Raw genomic sequence first — 20,057 nt, 5'->3', positions numbered from 1 at the left:
TTTCCAATTATGATCGTGTAAATTTGTAGTACTTAAGCACATTTTACTGGCTTCGGGAATTCCCGGGATTTTTTAAGCGCTTCCCGGGATTCGGGAATTCACGAATTTTTCTAATTCCCGGGAATTCCCGACCGGGAAATCCCGGGTAGGACACTCTATAATGGATGCCATCAAGTAGTTTGAAAAAGAAAAAACAAAGGATTGAAGAATGACTCAAAAATATAAGAAAAGTAATCCAAGTTTCAGAAAGCTTCTCAACGAGAACAGAATCGAAATGGAAAATTGAAAAAAGTTTCTGAATGAAATACGTTTTAAACTTATTTGTATCCATTACTTTAAATTTTCTACTTATTCAAATATGATAAATGTTAAATGAAAAAAAAATTGTTGAAAAAAAGAAAATTTCATCTGTTCGAATTGAAAAATGAAAAGCTTGATTTTTTATCATCTTAACATCCACTACTTTCTTTAAAACTGACGTAAACGAACTTGTTGTAGAATTTTAATAGGCATGTTTTCTCTGGTCGTTTCCCAAAAAAATATTATAAAAGTTACCATAAAAAGGTATGTTTTAAGAATTTTCTCATTAAACTAATAAGAAAGATATGAATGCAGATTTAGGAAAAAATATTGGGTACGCTGATACACTTTTCTTTTATATGTCCATAATAAGGAACACATATGTTAACAATTAGGAACAATTAGTGCCAAATTAGGAACATCGACACACTTTAAAAAACAAATAAGTTTTCGACAATTAAAGCTTAAAATGATTATTTCAAACTTCAACCAAGTGTCTTAAAGAATTTAGAACTTAGCAACCTAAAAGTTTCATAGCTCACAGTTGAAGATTTGGCTTATTCCTATCAAATCTAAAAACCCCTGACACAATATAGCGAAATTAGCCAAACTTTATAGGCAAATTAATCATAATTTGAAATGTGAATTCATGAATTGGAAAAATATCCATTTTGAGCTTAGTTGAATATAACTGAATTTTATTTGATACAAAGAAAAAAAACTTTAATTATCATCAAAATAAAGGCTAAAAAAGTTCATTTTTGAAGTTCGAAATAAAACTTCATATATTACTGCTACTCTTTCGAATCATTTTTTGAGCTATCTAAAGATGAATTTAAAATCATGGTCGATTGAAAAACATTATTTAATATAATGAAAATTAAGGAAACGTTTATAAATTTTCAAACGAACCATTTCAAGTTGAGAAATTCAAATTCTAAAATTCAGAGTCTGAATATATTGTCGTTTTCAATTGTAATGTTGGCTCCTGGAAACTATGTTTTTCTTATGGAAAATTTTGTTTCAAATGCTTACAAAAAGATTTAGTTTTCAGAACATAGAAATTCAGAATTAAATACATTAACAAACTTATTAACAATATTTCATGAAATTTAAACAGTTTAACTTTAAAATTCGGTAAATTGATTTTAAAATTCAATGAAAAGATGAAGATGATAAATATAATTTTTTAACATTTTGAAGGATTTTTTCAAACTCGTCCAACCATTCTAAAAACTTATTAATAGTATTTAGTTAATAACTCAAGAGAACAACATTTTGATGCCAATGCATGGTTTAATAATTGATTGGATAGATTTAAGCGCTATGTTCTCGAATCTTTTGTTAAGTTTTGTCTAAAAACTTTCATTTTGGCGATGTGGAATTTATAAGCTTTAAAATGTATGAGTTTTGATTGAAATCAACCATTGATAACTGATGATATAGAAACTCTACGTTAAAGAATACAATCTGATTCTGAATTTGTTATTATAACTATTTCATTCAATTAAGGAGTAGTATTTGAAAGATGATGGTGCATGATCTAAATAAGTGAAGCTCTACAGTTCTTAATAATTCGGAAATATATCCGTGAGTTTCTGACATTACTGTATGAAATTTAAAAAAAAAAGAATTCATTGATCAAAATATGTGCAAACCTGCAAAACGCGTTTGCTTCAAAAAATATGTAAAATTTAATTGTGTTCAAAACTTCTTTAAAAATGGAGAAAACTAAATAAATAGAATACTTATATAACTATCGCAGAACTCAAAATTCATTGAAGTCTTGGTGAAAGTTACTAGTTGATTTAAAACCTCAATTTTAAAATGTAGTGTTGTGTTTTTGTGTTAAAGGTTATTTATAAAACAAAAGATGATAGAAAAATTGCAAATTTAGATCCAGATTAGTCCAAATCTAAATTGGTCCAAATTAGCTAAGAAGAACAAAAAACACTTTATGTTTAAACTGAAATTGGTATCTTTAGGAATATATCATATCAGCACGATTTTTTGTAGATCAAAATTTTATGTAATTGAATAGGGGATAAATATAATTTTATTTCAAAATTTCCCATTTGAGAGGATTTCTAGCCTTTTTTCCTAGACTGGCTTACTCTTGGAAAAGGTCCCTTTTTTAAGTATCAAAGATTTACCTCAAAATACATCAAAAACTACTCCAAAACTATACATTTACTGTGGAATTAAGTTGAACTCTTACATAAATCAACCTGCTGTGTTTGTTCTCGTGCTTTCGAAAAAATTTCAAGATTTTGAAATTACATCTTTACTTCCATTTGAAATTTAGAAAAACAAACCAATTTTTTCTCATTTTGAAACTAACCATGTTGGTTTTAAAACATAGAAAAAAGTTTTATGATATTCTAACTTTAGACTTAGTTATTGATGATTATGTGGAGAAATTTTATGTTGATCCAAGTTACCCCGGTGATCAATATTACCCCCATTTACGGTAATGTTTATTTTAAACAACTTACCCACTATCCAAAAGGACAAACAAGCCAGCCGACTGCAGTGCTGTCGAGACAGGTGTATTTAAGTAAGATGATATCCTTTTTCGCCGGCAATTTGTGCGTCCGCCCGCTTACAGCTCTATGGAGCCACCCCTGATGGAATGGTTGCAAATTTTTAGTTGCGGTAAGCGGATTTTCTCACCGAGATTGCCCTCAGCCGTAACAAACTTAAACCCAGAACAAACACACTTATGCCAGCAGCCCTCATTTGGCACCGGGAGATTTTTCATTTTCATGAACCTTCCGACCTAGACCTTTTGAAGGTATGTTGCAGGATCAGTTACACGAGGGGGTAAAAGAGAAAAAAATGGAATAGATTTATCTACGAATTAGCACCACACCAGACGATGGACTCTCGTTTCACAAACAAGGTGGTTGGTGTTTTTTTCTCGACACTTTTTTATTTGTTTCACCGCACTTCCTCCACTAAAGTGGACTTTCTGGGTACCTGCAGGATGATTTATAAGTTTGATACACCTTCACACTTTTCTTTCATTCTTTCGGTTTGAGCTTGTTTTTTCTTCTCTTCTCTACTTACAAAGGATTCAAGTTTTAAGCCATCAAGGATTAGGTTGGCTTTGCTGGGGGTAAAAAAATTTAAGCCACTCAGTAGACGCAAATCCCAGATGCAGCTGCTGCAAGATGATGTTTTCTCTCAACGCATAATATGTTGAGCAACGGAAGTTGGAAGCTGCAAAAAAGGTAGAGAAACAAAACAAACGTTATTACTATGCTATACTTGGAGGAAATGAGAATGGATAAGCATATTCATATTGTATTCTGGTTTTTGTTTGCATTTGAGAGCATGTGTTTTGATGATGATTTATTAAACGACTGATTTCGTATATCAAACATGGTTGAAAGTATGATAAATGAATTCATACATGAGATTACGAATTATTTTGAAATAAATTTACAAAAATCATGCAGGATTTAAAATAAGGTTCCAACTGAAAGCTGAAAATCTCTATAATAAAGACATTAAAAAAAAATGGTTGAGAGAATTTTTTCAGCACGTACTTCGGCCGCACAGATTTATATAAAAACCTGGCAAAGTATGGGCATTTGATTTCAAAAATGACGATCAAATATCCAGGTAAATTTTGTCAAAACCCATAAATTGCTTAAGAAACATAAGATAAAAATTGAAAAAAGGGGTTTCATCAAAACTCATGGACAGATTTTAAATCATATTTTAGGCATCCAAAAAACCTTGCACGATTATTTTTATAAAATCTGCAAAAAAACCTTTTCGGAGGCATAATTTTTTTTTATTTGAAATTTGTTTGATTTGCAAATAAAGTGAATTGATCCGGGACAATCCAGGCATTTTTCAATAGGCAACCGGGCCAGTCCGGACTGTTCCTAAATTAAAACCACCTAAGTTCCTAAAACCACCTAAGTAACCTCTATCCTTAGTTAAACCCCCCCCCCCCCATGAAGTGCAAAAATGCCAAGTGAATTTTGTTTGCTAAACATAGAATTTGAAATTTCTTATCAAATGTTGATGAACAACTGAAATGATTCAAGAGTAACAATAGTGCAACAATCTCAGCTCCAAAACCTCAAAATTTCATTCCAGGACTACAATTCTTCAATAGTTTTTCAAAAAACATTCTCACGTGTTGGTAGTAATTTAGTCCTGAATATTGAACTCCAACACTAAGCTTACCATTTAGTCCGGATTATGATCAGATTTTCTCAATATAGATTGCAATGTCAAACGAAAAATTCAGTTTAGTCCTTAAAAATATGTATCTTGCGCCCAAATGATTTTTTAAAATAAATTTTGTCAAAATAAACACAAACAATTTTTTGTAAGCCTGAAATATGATTTTTAATCGGCTGATGTGTTTCAATAATATATAAATAGTTTTCCACGTATTTTACATCTCGATTTCAATAGAAAAATTCCGAAATTTTCCTGCAAATTGGCCAGATTTTGGCTAAAATTTTGAAACAATCTGCCCTTATTCCGCATGGTTTTAGATTAAACACTGTCTGGATTTGCCCAACCCCGAATCTAGCGGAAAAATACCTAGTAAGTATCTAGTTTATTGTTCGTGATTTTCAGTTTGGATCAATTTCAGTATTTAATATACAAACCATTTTCAAGATTTGGATCTGAAATTTTATTCTTCAATGAATACGCAGAGTTGAAACATAAGAAAGTTTCATGAGTCCTGAATTGAACAATGTGAAACAATTTCATCATTAACAATTTTATTTGAATTCACAATTGGAAAAAATTATATTGAAAACCATAAATTCAGAATCAAATAAAAGATGAGATATCTTTTATTTAGGGGTTAAGGGGGTTAAGGGTTCTGATACAAATTTCACTTATCGGTTTCAAATTCATAGGATCTCTTATCTGGAATTTAGATTCAGGTTTTGAATTTGGGTTCAAAATGCAGAATTCAGACTAAAAGCGTATTAAGATTTAGCTTAAATTTAAGTTTTAAAATCAATGTTAAAATTTCATTAAAGAATCAAATCGCAGTTTTTTGATTGACTTTTTTTTTAAATTAAAATTTTAAATTCAAACATCAGTTAAGAAACAGAAAACTGGTGAAAATCGCATATAAAAATAAGATCTGGTTTCATTTTAATTTGTTTTTGTAAAATCTAGATTTTCATTTTGAATACTTTAACCACAGGATTTAAATTATGAAATATAATAAATGATAATTTTTGAACTTGTTTTTTATCCTCAATTAAAAATGCAGCTGGAAATTTTATTATACATATATTGCAGATTCTTCAAAATCAAAGGTTCTAACTAAAATCTTTACATCAACTAAAATCAGAGTTTACGAGAGTAGAAAATTACCTTTTTTAAACCGTAAACCTAACTTTTAACTTTCATTTCTGAATATTTAATACATTTTCACTTATGCTTTAAAATGGTCATGTTTGGGGTTTAACAGAATAAGCTTGCTAATTTAAAAGAGTTAAAAGGATTTTTTTTCTAAATAAAACATTAAAAATCCTTTTTTTTGTTTCAACTATAGTCGTTTCTACATCATTGTGTGACTAGGGCCTTTGATCAAAGATGCAGTTGGCGCAACAGTCATTTAAAAACTTATCTTGAACTTTTGGGCCCGAACTCACAGACATCATCTCAGGAGCCAATAGACTTTCCAACTGAGGTATATCACAAATCTCAATATTTTTTAAAGCTTAATGAAAAAAAATTGGCAACTCTAGGACTTATTTTAAAAAAAACTTTTAATGCAAAACAGCTTTGATCTGAATAATTAGTACTTAAAACATATGTATATGCACATTTTTTTTACTTGTGTATGCATTGTTCAAGCTAAAATGTTATAGGAAAAAAAAAATTGTCATCAATACCCACAAACCCCCCCCTCCCCTCATGTAATAAAATAATAAAAAAAACCAATATAAAGATACAATTATCCATTGGTGAAAACATAAACCAGCAAACTAGCTCAAATCGTTAACAAATTTAATGCGAATCGCAATTCCTTTCAAATAAGTAAACGATCGTATAAATGGTTATTTAAAATCGGTATAAATTGGATATGATAAAAAGTCCGCCATGTTTGAAAATTTGTCCTCTCGCGCAGGATTCAAGTGAGAAAACAACTTTTTTTTTCTCTCTCAGTGAACATTTTGGTTTGTATATTTCAGTTGTTTCTAAGATATACACACTTTTGTACAATCTGAAAAAGTTGTATAGAATATTCTATATGAGCCTGTACGTACCAAAGTGGAGGCAATATACGGGCCAAATTTTGCTCACCTTGAAAATATAAAACTTTGTTTTGCGTTTCCAACAATTTGATGGCAAATCTAAGGATTGTACAACTTACAACTTTCTATTGCTTGTTTTACAATTTGATTACATTTTCCTTTTGCAGGTAGCCTGAGGTTTGTACAAATTTCTTCACCATTTAATATAATTTCTTGTTACTATATCCCAAAACAATTATAGTTTTCCCTTATTACGATTCTACTATGAATCGCCGTGAACATAAATGCAACAGAACTTAATGTTTACTGCGAATAAAATTGAACCATATACAACTTTATGTGTCTTCGATTAAATTGATGAACCTTGTTATAAAAATACTGAATGCCAATATCCAAACACTGCGTATGTATATTGTCATCTTGTGAACGTCCACTTTAACTGTTGGTTTAATAATGCATATGTTGTTGATCAATCTTCCCTTAGTCTCGAACTCACAACGTTCCGATCCCTGTCCTTCGATACTTCCTCGGCGCCATTTCATGTTTATACAAACAAGCAAATTTGTTCATGTACAGTTGAGAGTTCCGTTTAAAATCAGTTGCTCGTATAAAATACAACTGACTGCATCATTTCGGACTCCAAATCTATTTATAGATGCCGTTTTATGATATACATTTTGAACCTTTCTCATAGACGATTCTATTACAATCAATAATAGACTTTGAATGACACGTACGAATAGATTGTTTAAATTCCATTATACGATGTTCTCACAATTACTGTACGATCTTTTATGGAAACAATATGTCATCACAGATCGCAAGCATGAAAGATTGCTTAATTGTACAGTGGGATTAAATATTGAGCTTTACACAATTCTACTGCGAACCAAAACAACTTTATTGATCTTTCTATACGATTAACAAAATGTTATCGTATATAATGAACTATACAAACCATAAACGATAAAATATAACTTGATTTAGCTACATCATGATGTTTATACAATTCATCTAGAAATAATACAACACCAAAAAAGCACAATAAATAAAGAAATTGATTTCTAAAACTATTGTTCTACTTATGACTATCACAAGAAATTGGATGAATAATAAATTGTACTGTTATGATTCAAAATTAATAAGAATTCAAGTTTCAGATCAAAACTTTTTTCGGTAAGTCATTTATTTATTATTAAAAATGATATTTCTTATTCAAAAGTAGAAAATTACTTAGAAATAAATGTTTGGCAGTGTAGTTTACAAATTTGAAATCAATACTTTTGAAACACCAAAAAACTAATACGAATTAAGATGTCGAAAAAAATCAGAATTAAAAATGTTTGAACTTTAGTAATTTTATTTAAAACACGTTGATGATGGAATTCAATTTGATAAAAAAATAGATAATACGTAATTTTTTTTAAGAGAACTAGTGATCAAAGTTAGAGATTAAACCATATTCTTACTCTTCCAGTTATCATAATTAAAGACTTATTTGGAGTTTATAAAAATAACGTTATATATTTATAATACAACAGGTTCAATCCATCATTAAAAGCTTAGAATGACAAAGTATAAATTGGGAAATTTAGTTTTTCGCACAATCAATAAGAAACTGTTAAAAATAAAATAGGAAGTTTCAAGTTTTGTTGCTTATATTGAAAGCACAAAGCAGATACTTATTTCATTAACATTGCCCATGAAAATTAAGGCTTTATATTGTTACTTTGAATCATTTTTTGAACTTTCTATACATTTATTAAAAAGATTAAGATCGATTAAAAAAAAAATTAAATAGTGAAAATAAGTGAAACGTTTTAAAATTTTCAAGCGCAGGTTCAGTAGTATAATAACTTCAAACTTGAAAAATTGAAATACAAAAATAAACTTATTTAAAAAAAAACAAATTGTAGGACCATGAAATTCAGAAAATTTGATTGAAAACCAGAGAAAATATGAAGAAGAAAAAGATAAGCATTTTACCATTCAAGAAAGACAAAGGCCCAATATGTTGGTACCGTAAGACGGGGTAACTTTGATCACCGGGGTAAGTTTGACCAACAATAAACTTTTCCACATTGTCATCAATAACTTAGTCTAAAGTTTGAATTTTTGAAAACTGTTTTCTACGTTTGAAAGCCTATGAATTGAGTATCAAATAGACAATATTCGGTTTGTATTTGAAATTATTTTTCTGTTAGTAAAAATCTTATTACAAAATCTTAAATTATCGATTTTTCCAAAGCTCGCAAACAAACAGCTCTCCTGATGATACCAAAAAGCATTTAGAAGCAAACGAGTTGTTTAATGTGAAAGAACAACTGTTTATCTTTGTATATGAACAGTTATAGTGCTATTTTTATAGTCATTTAATGATCAATTTTTGATATTTAAAAAATAAGGACTTTTTCCAAGAGTAAGCCCATATTAGAGATATGGATAGAAACCCTATCAAATCGTTAACTTTAAAGAAAAAATAAAAATGGAAACAGTAGGAGTGCCTAGGGGAATGTGTGAAGGTTAAATTTCATTTGTATTTTGAAGCTCAAACAACTTAGCAATTATTACAATTTTTGCCCCTAAATGTAGACAGCACCTTAGTTCTTTTTCCGATTATAAATATTTTTAAAATAAAACATTAAAAATCAAGGTTAAATTGATAAACTAGCATTTTTAGATATTATGAAGGTGTTTTGTACCCTTTATGATCAAGAAAACTCGTTAAAACCGTCTAAATAGAGACTGATCAATGTCACCCCAAATCATCAAATTCTGAACAGAGACGAAAACGATTTTTAAATCAAATTTAAAGAGGTCGAATAAACTTCTGCATCCATGTTTTACGTTCAAAGGAGTCCAGTACTGGTTTTAAAAATACAAAAAAGGCCACATTCCCCTTAACAGAAAAAATAAGCGAAATATATTGAAAAAAGTGATCAATCTTACCCCGGATTACGGTACCCATGTTTTAATGATTGATTTGAAATATTTTGACTCTATTTTTTACTTCTGAGCTCTAGTTTTGGTGATATAGCGTATATAATTTTATAAATGAATCTGATTTGAGTGAATTCAATGATTGATAACTGATGAACACATAAAAAAACCTGATTCTTAATTTGTTTTTAAACCACCATTCAATCAAATAATAATATTTTGCCTAGATATTTTAATTTCAGATATCAATGAATTAACTCTACAATTTAAAGACATTCAAAAAGATGTTATTACAAGTATTTACGACATTACTGAAAAATGTTTGGGAAATGGTTTTTTTTTTCATTTTAAAAATTTGTTGAATACTTCAAAACTATTTGACTTTTGTTTCGAAAAACATCTAATATTTAATTTGGAACAAATCTTTTTTTTAATAAGTTTAATTGCCTATTTTGTATACTGTTTTTGCTTGAATTGATTAGGCACCGGAACACTATTCGGACACGATTAAGAAACTCGCGAATTTGTACTTAAAACGCAACAACTTTATTTCGGTTCATAATTGGGGGTTTATTATTGGGGGATCGTAACACGGCGGTGGTTTCGTTTGGACTGTGCCTCAAACTGTGTTGTGTATAAAGTAGCGAATCTTAGCACAAAGTTAACTAAAATACTATCTGATACATACAGTTACATTTTGTATTAGTGTTGTGATAAAAAATGAAAAGCTCCTGTTCGAGCAGTGAACAGAGCTTATATCCATCCGAAAGCCTTTTTAGATCGCTTTCGGATTGATGCGACTTTGACGTTTGCGATGTTTTTTCTCTGTTCCTACTACTACTATCGAGCGGTGAGATTACACTTAAACATGAATAATTCATTCATAAAAATAGTAAAAAAATACTAAGTTTATCAAGATTCAGGTTTAAGTTTTTTTTTAAACAGAAATCAATATTAATTTAATAATAACAACTTTCAAAAATAAGTCCTTAAAAGTTTTTACTACGAAGCTGTTAAAAATAATTGAAGGGTCTCGAAGGCTTCACTTAAAAGAAATACTTTCTGTTTTTACTTGAACTAAACTTAAAACTTTGTTCAAGAATCTGCAGTATTAGTTATGATCATCAAACCAATAGGAACAATTTCCAGCTGAATATTTTCCGGGACATTGAGTACAAGTTCTTTTATTAACGAAAAATTACCTTCAAAAACATATATCATAATTAAAATAGGGGAGAATGGGGTATCGTGGGCCATGGGGAAACCTGGGCCACTTTTAATATCTCAAATGTGTGTTGAGATAAAAATCTTAAACCAACTGTCATCGTCGTCGCTTTGCGTGAGCATATATTCCTATGTTGTTGACTGAAATATGCTTCTTTTATTTATCAAGCTAAAAAAAAAGTAAGAAAAATTTACTTACATAATTTAAAAAATACCCGCTAATTTCATCGATGGGGAACCTAAAATGCATAACAAAAATATGCTCATACGCTTATGATCTTAGTTTTGTCATGATCTTTCACGTGGAAAAGAAATTTTTGATGAAACATCAATAAGTCACACAAACGCTACCAATTTGCAAATCAAAGCTTGTGGGGAATCATGGGCCACACATCTAGAATCACCTATATTTTTATGTTTTTATACACATTCAGAACTAAAAATACATTTTACCTATCTGCAAAGTTTTCTTATGCCAAATGAAGAGTTATGAAAAGTATTTTGTCCATCCTATATAATTTTTTTTTGCCAAAACGTTCGCGAGCCAGGTTTTGGAATCTATGCGATCATACACAGCTCTCTTTTTTATTTCATCATCTGAAATTGCTTTTAAATAACGAAATGAATTAGGAAATCACAGTTTTGGGTCAACTCATAAACTTTGCATATTATTTGGTCAATTTGGGTTTGGTGGCCCACGATTCCCCACCATTTTTAAAAATCAAAAAAATATAGCTTTTTTTCAAACAGTCAGAATTTGGGGAAAATAACTTATTAAAAATTTAAAAAAAAATACCTTAGGATACCTATAAAATGTAGAAAACAATACAATTTTTTATTTTCATTTTATCTTTTATAATAAAGAAGTTATGAAACAACGAAAAAAAGTGGCCCATTATTCCCCACTCTCCCATACTTTAATTTTATTTTTAATTTAAATCTAGATTTTTCAATGAAATGAATTCAGATTTGACTGATTATTTGCGCTATTGACCTGGATTGTAATTCCTAACTGTCTTTGATTAGATAGTTAAGCTGAAACTAAATCTGAACTTTGAATTTATATTTTGAATCTGATTTCTGAATATTGAACCTGAATTCAAATTTAGAGATTTGAATCTGAAGATTGATGACATGACAGGCACAGTGAAAAATTTTAGTAGTAGCCTTTTAAATCTTATCAATAGTTTACACCTTAAAGATGTAGAAAAAGAAATATTGAAAACAAGAAGCAATTATACTTTTATCCGGGGATCAACAAAGTCCCGCTTGGACCGCGCGTATACCACTGATTTGATTTTGAAAAATATATCTAACATACAAACAATACCCCTCGCTTTCTCAGATCATTACAGTTTAACTTTCAAACTCAAACTAGTAGATCAATCTAATATGATTCAAACCGGCCGCGGATATTGGAAATTAAACTCCTATTTTTTGAAACATGATTACATTACTAATGAATTTGAAATACTTTATCAAAACCTCAAACATAGAAATTCGTTTATAAATCTCAGTTTCTGGTGGAACTCTGATTTTAAAAACAATGTTAAAAAGTTTTTTAAGAAAATGAGTTTTCAGAGAAGTTTACAAATAAATCAAGAAAAATCCTTTTATTATAAGTGTTTATTTGAACTAATGGAAAAGCAAAAATTAAACGAAATAGTTAATGATGAAATTTCTGTTGTGAAAAGTAAACTGATGCAAATAGAACAACAAAATATTGATTTTTACAAACATAACTTTAAACCATCTTCCATTTTGGAGGATGAAAATATGAGCATTTATCAAATATCATCAAAAATAAATCAAATTACATCTTCAAAACTAATATCGCTTCGCATAAATGATCAATTAATAACTGATACATTTGTAATTAAAAACACAATACAGGACTTTTACAGTAAAATTTTTCAAAAAAACGAATCAAACCCAAATAGGGCTAATGATATTCTCAATTCTTTAACTCGAAAATTAAACGAAGAGGACAAACTAAACCTTATAAAACCAATAGAAGAAGAAGAAGTTAGTCTTGTGTTAAATAATGCCTCCAAAAATACTTCTCCTGGACCCGATGGTCTTAGCTATAGTTTTTATAAAAAACATTTTGATATCCTCAAAAATGATATGATTACGCTATTTAATATGTATCTTCGTGAGAATATTTATCCACCAGGATTATTTACAGCAGGAATCATAACTTTAATACCAAAAAAAGGAAACTCCCATGACCTTGAAAATAGAAGACCAATCAGTATGCTCAACACGGACTTTAAAATTTTTACAAAAGTGTTGTGGAATAGGTTACAACCTCTCTTAAGTAAATTAATTGGTTCAGGGCAAACAGCCAGCCTCCCGGATAGTTCTTGTATTCAAAATCTTCAAATCATTCGCAATATTTTAATTCAATCTCAGAAATCACGAAGTTTTAAATGTTTACTTTTAAGCATAGACCTTGAAAAGGCTTTTGATCGCGTCGACCATAATTTTCTTTGGAGCATCCTTGAAAAATATGAGTTTCCACCTGAATTCATTACATGTCTACAACGACTTTATTTAAATGCCACATCAAAAGTACTATTTAATGGATTTCTGACAGAAGCTATTCCAATAAAATCATCGGTCAGGCAGGGATGCCCACTAAGCATGGCACTGTTTAGCTTATACGTTGAACCTTTGATTCGAATGCTTTATGATTCAATCAGTGGCTGCTTGATAGATAACCAATTTGTTAAAATAATGGCATATGCAGATGATATCACTTTATTGATAAGGAATAATCACGAATTTGATAAAACTTTAGAAATTATTAACTACTTTAGTATTTACGCTAAAATTAAAATTAATATAAAAAAGTCACAATATATGCGATTTAATAACTGCTTATCAGGACCGCATTTGATAAAAGAAGTCGATAAAATGAAAATATTGGGAGTTAATTTCAATAAAACCTTTCGTAATACCGTTGAGAATAGCTATTCTGAATTAATAAAACATATATGCCTAACAATTTCTGTTCACAGTAAACGTCATCTTAACATCTTACAGAAAGTTTTTGTTTTAAACACTTATATTCTTTCCAAAATTTGGTATATTGCACAGGTTTTTCCACCCGAAAATAAACATATAGCAAAAATTAGACAGATTTGTAGTAACTTCATTTGGAAAGGCTTCATTTATAAAGTTTCGAAACAACAATTATACCTTCCAACATTCAAAGGAGGTTTGTCTTTGCAAGATATTGAAATTAAATCTAAAAGTCTCTACATTAAAAATATTTTATTCAAAAATAAGCACTTAGAGCCAGGTGATGATAGTTTCATGTTGAATCAATTAAATAATCCCAATCTCACAAGAAATGCTCGCGAATGGATATCAGTTGCTTTAAATTTAAAACCCTTAACTCATCTTTTTACTTCTAAATTGATTTATGATTACCTACTAAACGAAATGAACATTGTTCCAAAATGTGTTAACGAGTTTCCTAATATGATGTGGGATAATATATACGACAATTTTTCAAAAAATTGTATTTCAAGTGAAGCCAAGAATTCTTTATAATCATAAACCAATTGGCGAAATTTTTATCTCATCCCTCAGCAGGAATCTCTCATTTGAATCCTGAATTTTTTGATCCCAATATGAATTCTGGAAAATTTTTTGGCTTTCAGTAAAATTCTTAAGAAAAACAGCGTTTTCCTATTTCATCCGACGTTTCGGCGTAATGTATTTCGCCTTCTTCAGGATTTTATAGGGTGCTATTTCTTGTCAAAATATGTTGTGACAAGAAATAGCACCCTATAAAACCCTGAAGAAGGCGAAATACATTACGCCGAAACGTCGGATGAAATAAGAAAACGCTGTTTTTCTTAAGAATTTGACTGAAAGCCAAAAAAATTTCCAAAATTAACAAACAACAGTCGCAAAAGTTTTATAAATATGAATTCTTCCTTTTATTATTTATTGTACTTCAACCCATGAATCTGTATGGAAATTTCGAATGATGAAACTGTTTCTGATATTCCAACTTTAGTTCAAAATTATGGAACTTTCTGCTGTTTAATTTTTGCATACGAATTAAGAGCTCAAATATGAAATCCAAATTTTGAAAAAAGTTTGTAATTTAAAATATGTTCTTTCCTACTCCAAAAGAAGAGCCTTAAAAATAAAATTCAATCTTTTTTTAGTTTGAAATGTAAAGTCAGGATTCGAAAAAGGATCTGGTCCCAATAATGAACCGAACTGAAAATTAAAAATAATATACTGAATACACAGTCCCAAATCCAATAACAAGACACAAACATTAAATTTTAATTTTCATTATCAAATTTGGAACCAGAAAATATATACCATAGCGAATGAAATTATTTAAAACGCTAGCGATCAAAACCTGACATGTTTCACTTCACCGCATTGGTTCAAGATTGAAGTTTTGAAATAATTTCTTCTTTTTGGCCAATTCACGCTTGAGATGCAAATGCGATAATTTTACAGATATTTTATTTAAAGCTTCTCTTATTTTTCTGGATCAATTAATATGCCAAAATGTTTTTTTTTTTGCAACTCCGCACTAAATAAAATGTTTATTTCTGGATACAAAGTTTGCTTCAAAAAGTCCTGTTTTTACTACCGAAAAAATCATTGTAGAAAAGAGGTACTTTTCGATACAGTTTTCAAAACAGTGTTGAAAAGTGCTGTTTTCGACACTGTTTTGGTTCAGAAGGAAAAAAACTTAAACCTTAAAAACTTGATTCTGCGGAATATTTGATCCCTTTTTTCTTATTTTCATCATATCATTTGGAAAAATTAGCAACTCGCCGTCTTTTGCCTTTTCTGATAGCGTTTAATTTCAAATTTAAAGCCACAAAAGTTAGAACGTTACATGAACCCTTAAATGAACTAGAATCATTTTCATGAGACGAATAAATTTGTGATATTTTTTTAGTTACAGGAGACTTGATCCTTGATACATATTAGTTATTCGACAAATATTAGTTTTTTCGTGATAATCAATAATCACGATCCATTCAGAAGAAAAATAAATTTTTCTGGGGTGTAAAGATAAATTTACCCCATAACATACATTTTGGAAAAAATTAAAAAAAAAATCGAGAGTTTACTAAGGCTTTGAAAAAATGGCGTTATGAAGTTCTGTTATACTCTAACGATTGACATATTGGAATAAATATTTTTATTTTGATTTTTCATTTGGGAAATATTTTAAGTGATAAAAGTATCTTCAAGTCACATTTTGTTAAATTTTTCAAATAAAGTTCAATAACTCAAAAAATACAATTTTTAGATTTTTTTTTATATAACAGCTATGTTGTGCTGTTCAATTGAATATGCCAAATTTGGCACATTTTTCTAGAACATTTGATATTTGTAAGACATTCCGAATTAAAGATATAGCGAAGAAATCAAGTGCTCCCCAATTTCAAAAAATGTGTATGCAACACGTAGCAAAACTCGATTTTTCAGCACTCAAAATGCTTTGAAAAATCCACTTTTTGCAAATTGTGGTGTGGCACTGTTTTTAGACTTATTGGTTTTGCTCCATATTCTTACACGACTTAAGTTAAAATTTTTAGTCATAAGATCATTTTTTTGCACGGTTTCACGGTTTCTGAGAGAAAATATTTTAAATCCCATGTCTGACAGGCGGATTTCATGCCGTGTAAAAAAACTTGGTTTAAGAATTTTTAATTTGAATTATTTCAAGATTTTGCCTAAATGCCCTTGTAAGTTCCAAAGAAAAAAAATGATATTTTAATAGACAACTCATAAAGCATCACTCAAGAACTTTTTTTCTGAAATAAACAGTTTCAAACCAAATATTTTGAAAAATAAAATTCGTCATAAATTTTGTGTCACTAATAGCTTATTGTTGAGTTTTTCAGTGTTTCACAATTTTCAGAATGTTTTTAATTTTCTCAATTTAAATTACGTTTGAGACGTTTCTGACTTGAAGTTCTGACTAAATTTCATGAAAATTTTATGATCAAGCCTTGATCATCGAGGTAATGCAATTCGTTGTATTTTTGTTTAATGTAAATTGATCGTTTTTCAATAAGTTTTAAGAAAAACTACCCATCTTGATACGACGGGACATGTTTTGCTAATGGAATTCACTCCGTTTTTAATTTCAAAAATGTATAATATTTATGCTTTTTTCAGCTAATGCTAGAATAAGTCACGGTCCTTAAGACAGTTAACTTTTGATTTGAAATTTTCTATTTGAAAGACTTAGTAACAATCAATAGCGTTGCTAAAGATATGTTTTAAAATTTAAAAAAATCAAATCTAGTACTATAATTTAACCTCTGAATCTAAAAAGATACAGCTGCTTCAAAACCTGCTACCTAATATATTTTTTTTATAAAATAAGGCATTTTCCCATTTGATTATAAGGGATATGAAATTGGATTACAATTTTTTGCATCTAATCCAATGAAATTCATTTTCAAAATGTGCAAATTTGTTTACGCCCACTGGTCAGGTAAAACATCTTTCCGCATGTTTGTTCAAACAGCTGTTTCCGGCTTAAGTTTTATTCAGTTATGCAAGCATCGATTCGAGTAGCATCATTCATACCTAACGGTGGGCGTCGAGCAAACCTTTTCTGAGCAATAAATTTTTTAAGAAGAAAAAAAAACGTTAAAATATTCCTCCCCCACATCTTCTCACATTTGAGAAAGGCGTTTTCTTTCTTACTCGTAGCCGTAAATCAGGGCACATTTTCCTCAACAAACAGCTTTCAAAAATATCAACTCTAGCGTAAACAATGCTTTTTTGGTGCCTTGGCAGTATTTTTTAATTATTTTCTCAAAAAGTATTTTTTTTAAATTGCTTTCTCGAAAACAAAATCTTAAAATTGCAAAGTTTGGTTTATTTTGAAAAAAAGCTTTGCAAAAATTAATTAGGAAGGTATTTAAATTATCAAGACTCGAACCAAAGTCACAAGTTTTTAAGTACATTTTATAAAAAAAATCTCATTTTCGATTTTCCACACTTATATTGGCATCAAAGTGATGTTGACATTAAGTTACACCTCATAAACCGCTCACCTCTCGACTTCCGTCATATAAATTGGAAGTTTCCTTCCTGTTCGAAGCAAAGCTAGAGAAAAAAAATCTCTTTCACTCAATGTGTGGGATGTGGAAATTTCTCAAAGATTTTATTTTCAAGGAATTATTTCCAGCCAAATCCGATCACCGTTCCACTCCATCTGCCCCCATTTGGCCGGCAAACGCGGGAGTTTTCCGGGAAAATTTAATCAGCCGCTACCGGATTCGATGGAAAAGGCGATGATGGTGGAAAAATTCAAGTTGCCAAACGGCCCACCACTTCCGATTTTCCCATCTGACTCATTGACTGACTGACTGTTGCTTGACGATGTTTCCACGAGTCGGCATCGTCGTTTTCCTCAAAATTAGACGCCAATGGTGATGATGATGGCGATGATTAAAGGCTTGACGAGGGATTGAAATGTCACAAGCGTATAATTAATTACTTTTTGAGCGTATCTATGGCAGTTTGTTTCGGAAGTTTTTGAGGTGACTCTTTAGGTGGGCGTATTTTGGAAATTGGTCAATGTTTACAAGCATCATGACTATTAGACGAACTATTTTGGCGTACCTTCGCCGAACGATTTGAAAGTTGTAATTTGTCGTATTTAAAACTTTTTAGGTAATTAGTAGCTGTTGAAGTTTCCAGTTGATTAAAAATATTTGGAACCTAAAGCCTCGTCTATTTGTCGCAAGAACTGAAACCATTCCACAAAGTTAGCTTTCCTTCTTATTTTTCCCACCCTTCAATTTGTCCAACGTCCATCATTCGCTGGGCTCTTTTTCATCCTCCCAACCCACCCACCTTTAAGCGATTTCGATAAATTTCGGGCGATTTGTCATGGCAATTAAACTACAAAGAGCACTCTGGCGACCATAACCGGAAGTCATCGAGAATTTGCCCTTCTTCCTTCGTGTTTCAACCTACTCGTACCGCCTAATTTGCCATTTTTTACATTTAAGCTTGTCGTTTTGGAGTGGCTCTTTAAGAAATAGAATATTTATCAGAAAAAATAATTAAATGTGGGGATTAGGGTGGCTCTTAGCTGTATGGAGGTTTAAAATACCCAAAATTGCACTGCTTCCACCCCCTTATATTGATCCTTTTATCAAGATAACAAACTGGGCAAAATTTCACTTTGATTGGACAGCTCTGAAGCGACCCTCAAATGCCTTTAAGCTTGTGGATAATTTATGAAAACACGAAGAGAAAAGTATAAGTTCTACAACAATATTCAGTCCATATTCAACTATATTTCTGATTGATATTCGACCAATTATAATTATTAGTCTCAAAATTTCAACTGTATATCTGATATATTATCTGCTTTATGTTTTGCGATCAACAATACATGAAATATACTCAACTATATAAAATATAAAAGATTCAAATAAAATCGTATGATTGATGTTAAGTATTTAACAATAAATGTAGTAAATTTAACTATACAGGTATAGTTGTAACTGACTTAAATTAAGCTTTTGAGTGGAACATTTTTCAAAAACCGAACCTGAAATTTCAACCCGATCATCTCAGGGTGGGGTGGACCAAATTTCAAAATTCGAGTGGCACGGTCAGACTATTTGGTCAAAATCATCATAAAATGATGAAACTTTAGCTAAAGTTCTAAAGAAGTTAGTCTTTAAAAATATTTCAACTAAAAATCCATAAAGCAAGTTCAACTTATTAGCTTCCAAATCAGATCAACAGATAAACAATACGTCGTTTGTTAACAGAAATACCGTAAACTGGGAGAACTTTGATCAACATGAATTTTTTGCAGATAATCATCATTAACTAAGCATAAAGTTAAATTATCTGAAAACTGTTTACTAAGTTTGAATGCCTGGAAGTTGAGTTACAAATAAGCTCAATTTGGTTTCTATTATGAGATTTTTTATACAACTTTTAATAAAATTTCAAAATCTTAAAATATCTGGTTTTTTGAAGGCTGACAAAAAATCATCTCTCCTGATCAAATTTAAGCATTTATGAGCAAATGGGTTGTTTAATATGAAAGTTAAACTTTTTTCTTGGGTTAAGTTAAGTTTAAGTGTTGTTTTTATGGTCGTTTGATGATAATTTTTGGATATTGAAAAAAAAAAACAGTCATTTTCCATGAAAAAGCCCGTATAGAAAAAATGGCTAAAAACCCTATCAAATGAATAAGTTTGAAGAAAAAAAGAACATGAGAACAGTACGAGGATTTAGGGAATTGCATGAAGGTAAAATTTTATTTGTTTTTGAGGCAAAAAAATATTGAGAATATTTATA

General features: G+C 30.0%; 1 protein-coding gene across 1 annotated transcript in view; it reads right to left on the bottom strand.

Moving 5' to 3' along the window:
• The window catches only part of LOC129756435 (neuropeptide SIFamide receptor-like), a 328,841-nt gene that overhangs the window by 268,215 nt on the left and 40,569 nt on the right, over positions 1-20,057 (bottom strand). The window contains exon 2 of the mRNA XM_055753311.1: positions 2,796-3,522. The gene's annotated coding sequence lies outside the window, so the exon portion shown is untranslated. The remainder of the gene's footprint in view (positions 1-2,795; positions 3,523-20,057) is intronic.

The sequence above is a fragment of the Uranotaenia lowii genome, chromosome 3 (assembly GCF_029784155.1).
Source record: "Uranotaenia lowii strain MFRU-FL chromosome 3, ASM2978415v1, whole genome shotgun sequence".
Taxonomy (NCBI): domain Eukaryota; kingdom Metazoa; phylum Arthropoda; class Insecta; order Diptera; family Culicidae; genus Uranotaenia; species Uranotaenia lowii.
This window is presented reverse-complemented; position numbering and strand designations above follow the sequence as displayed.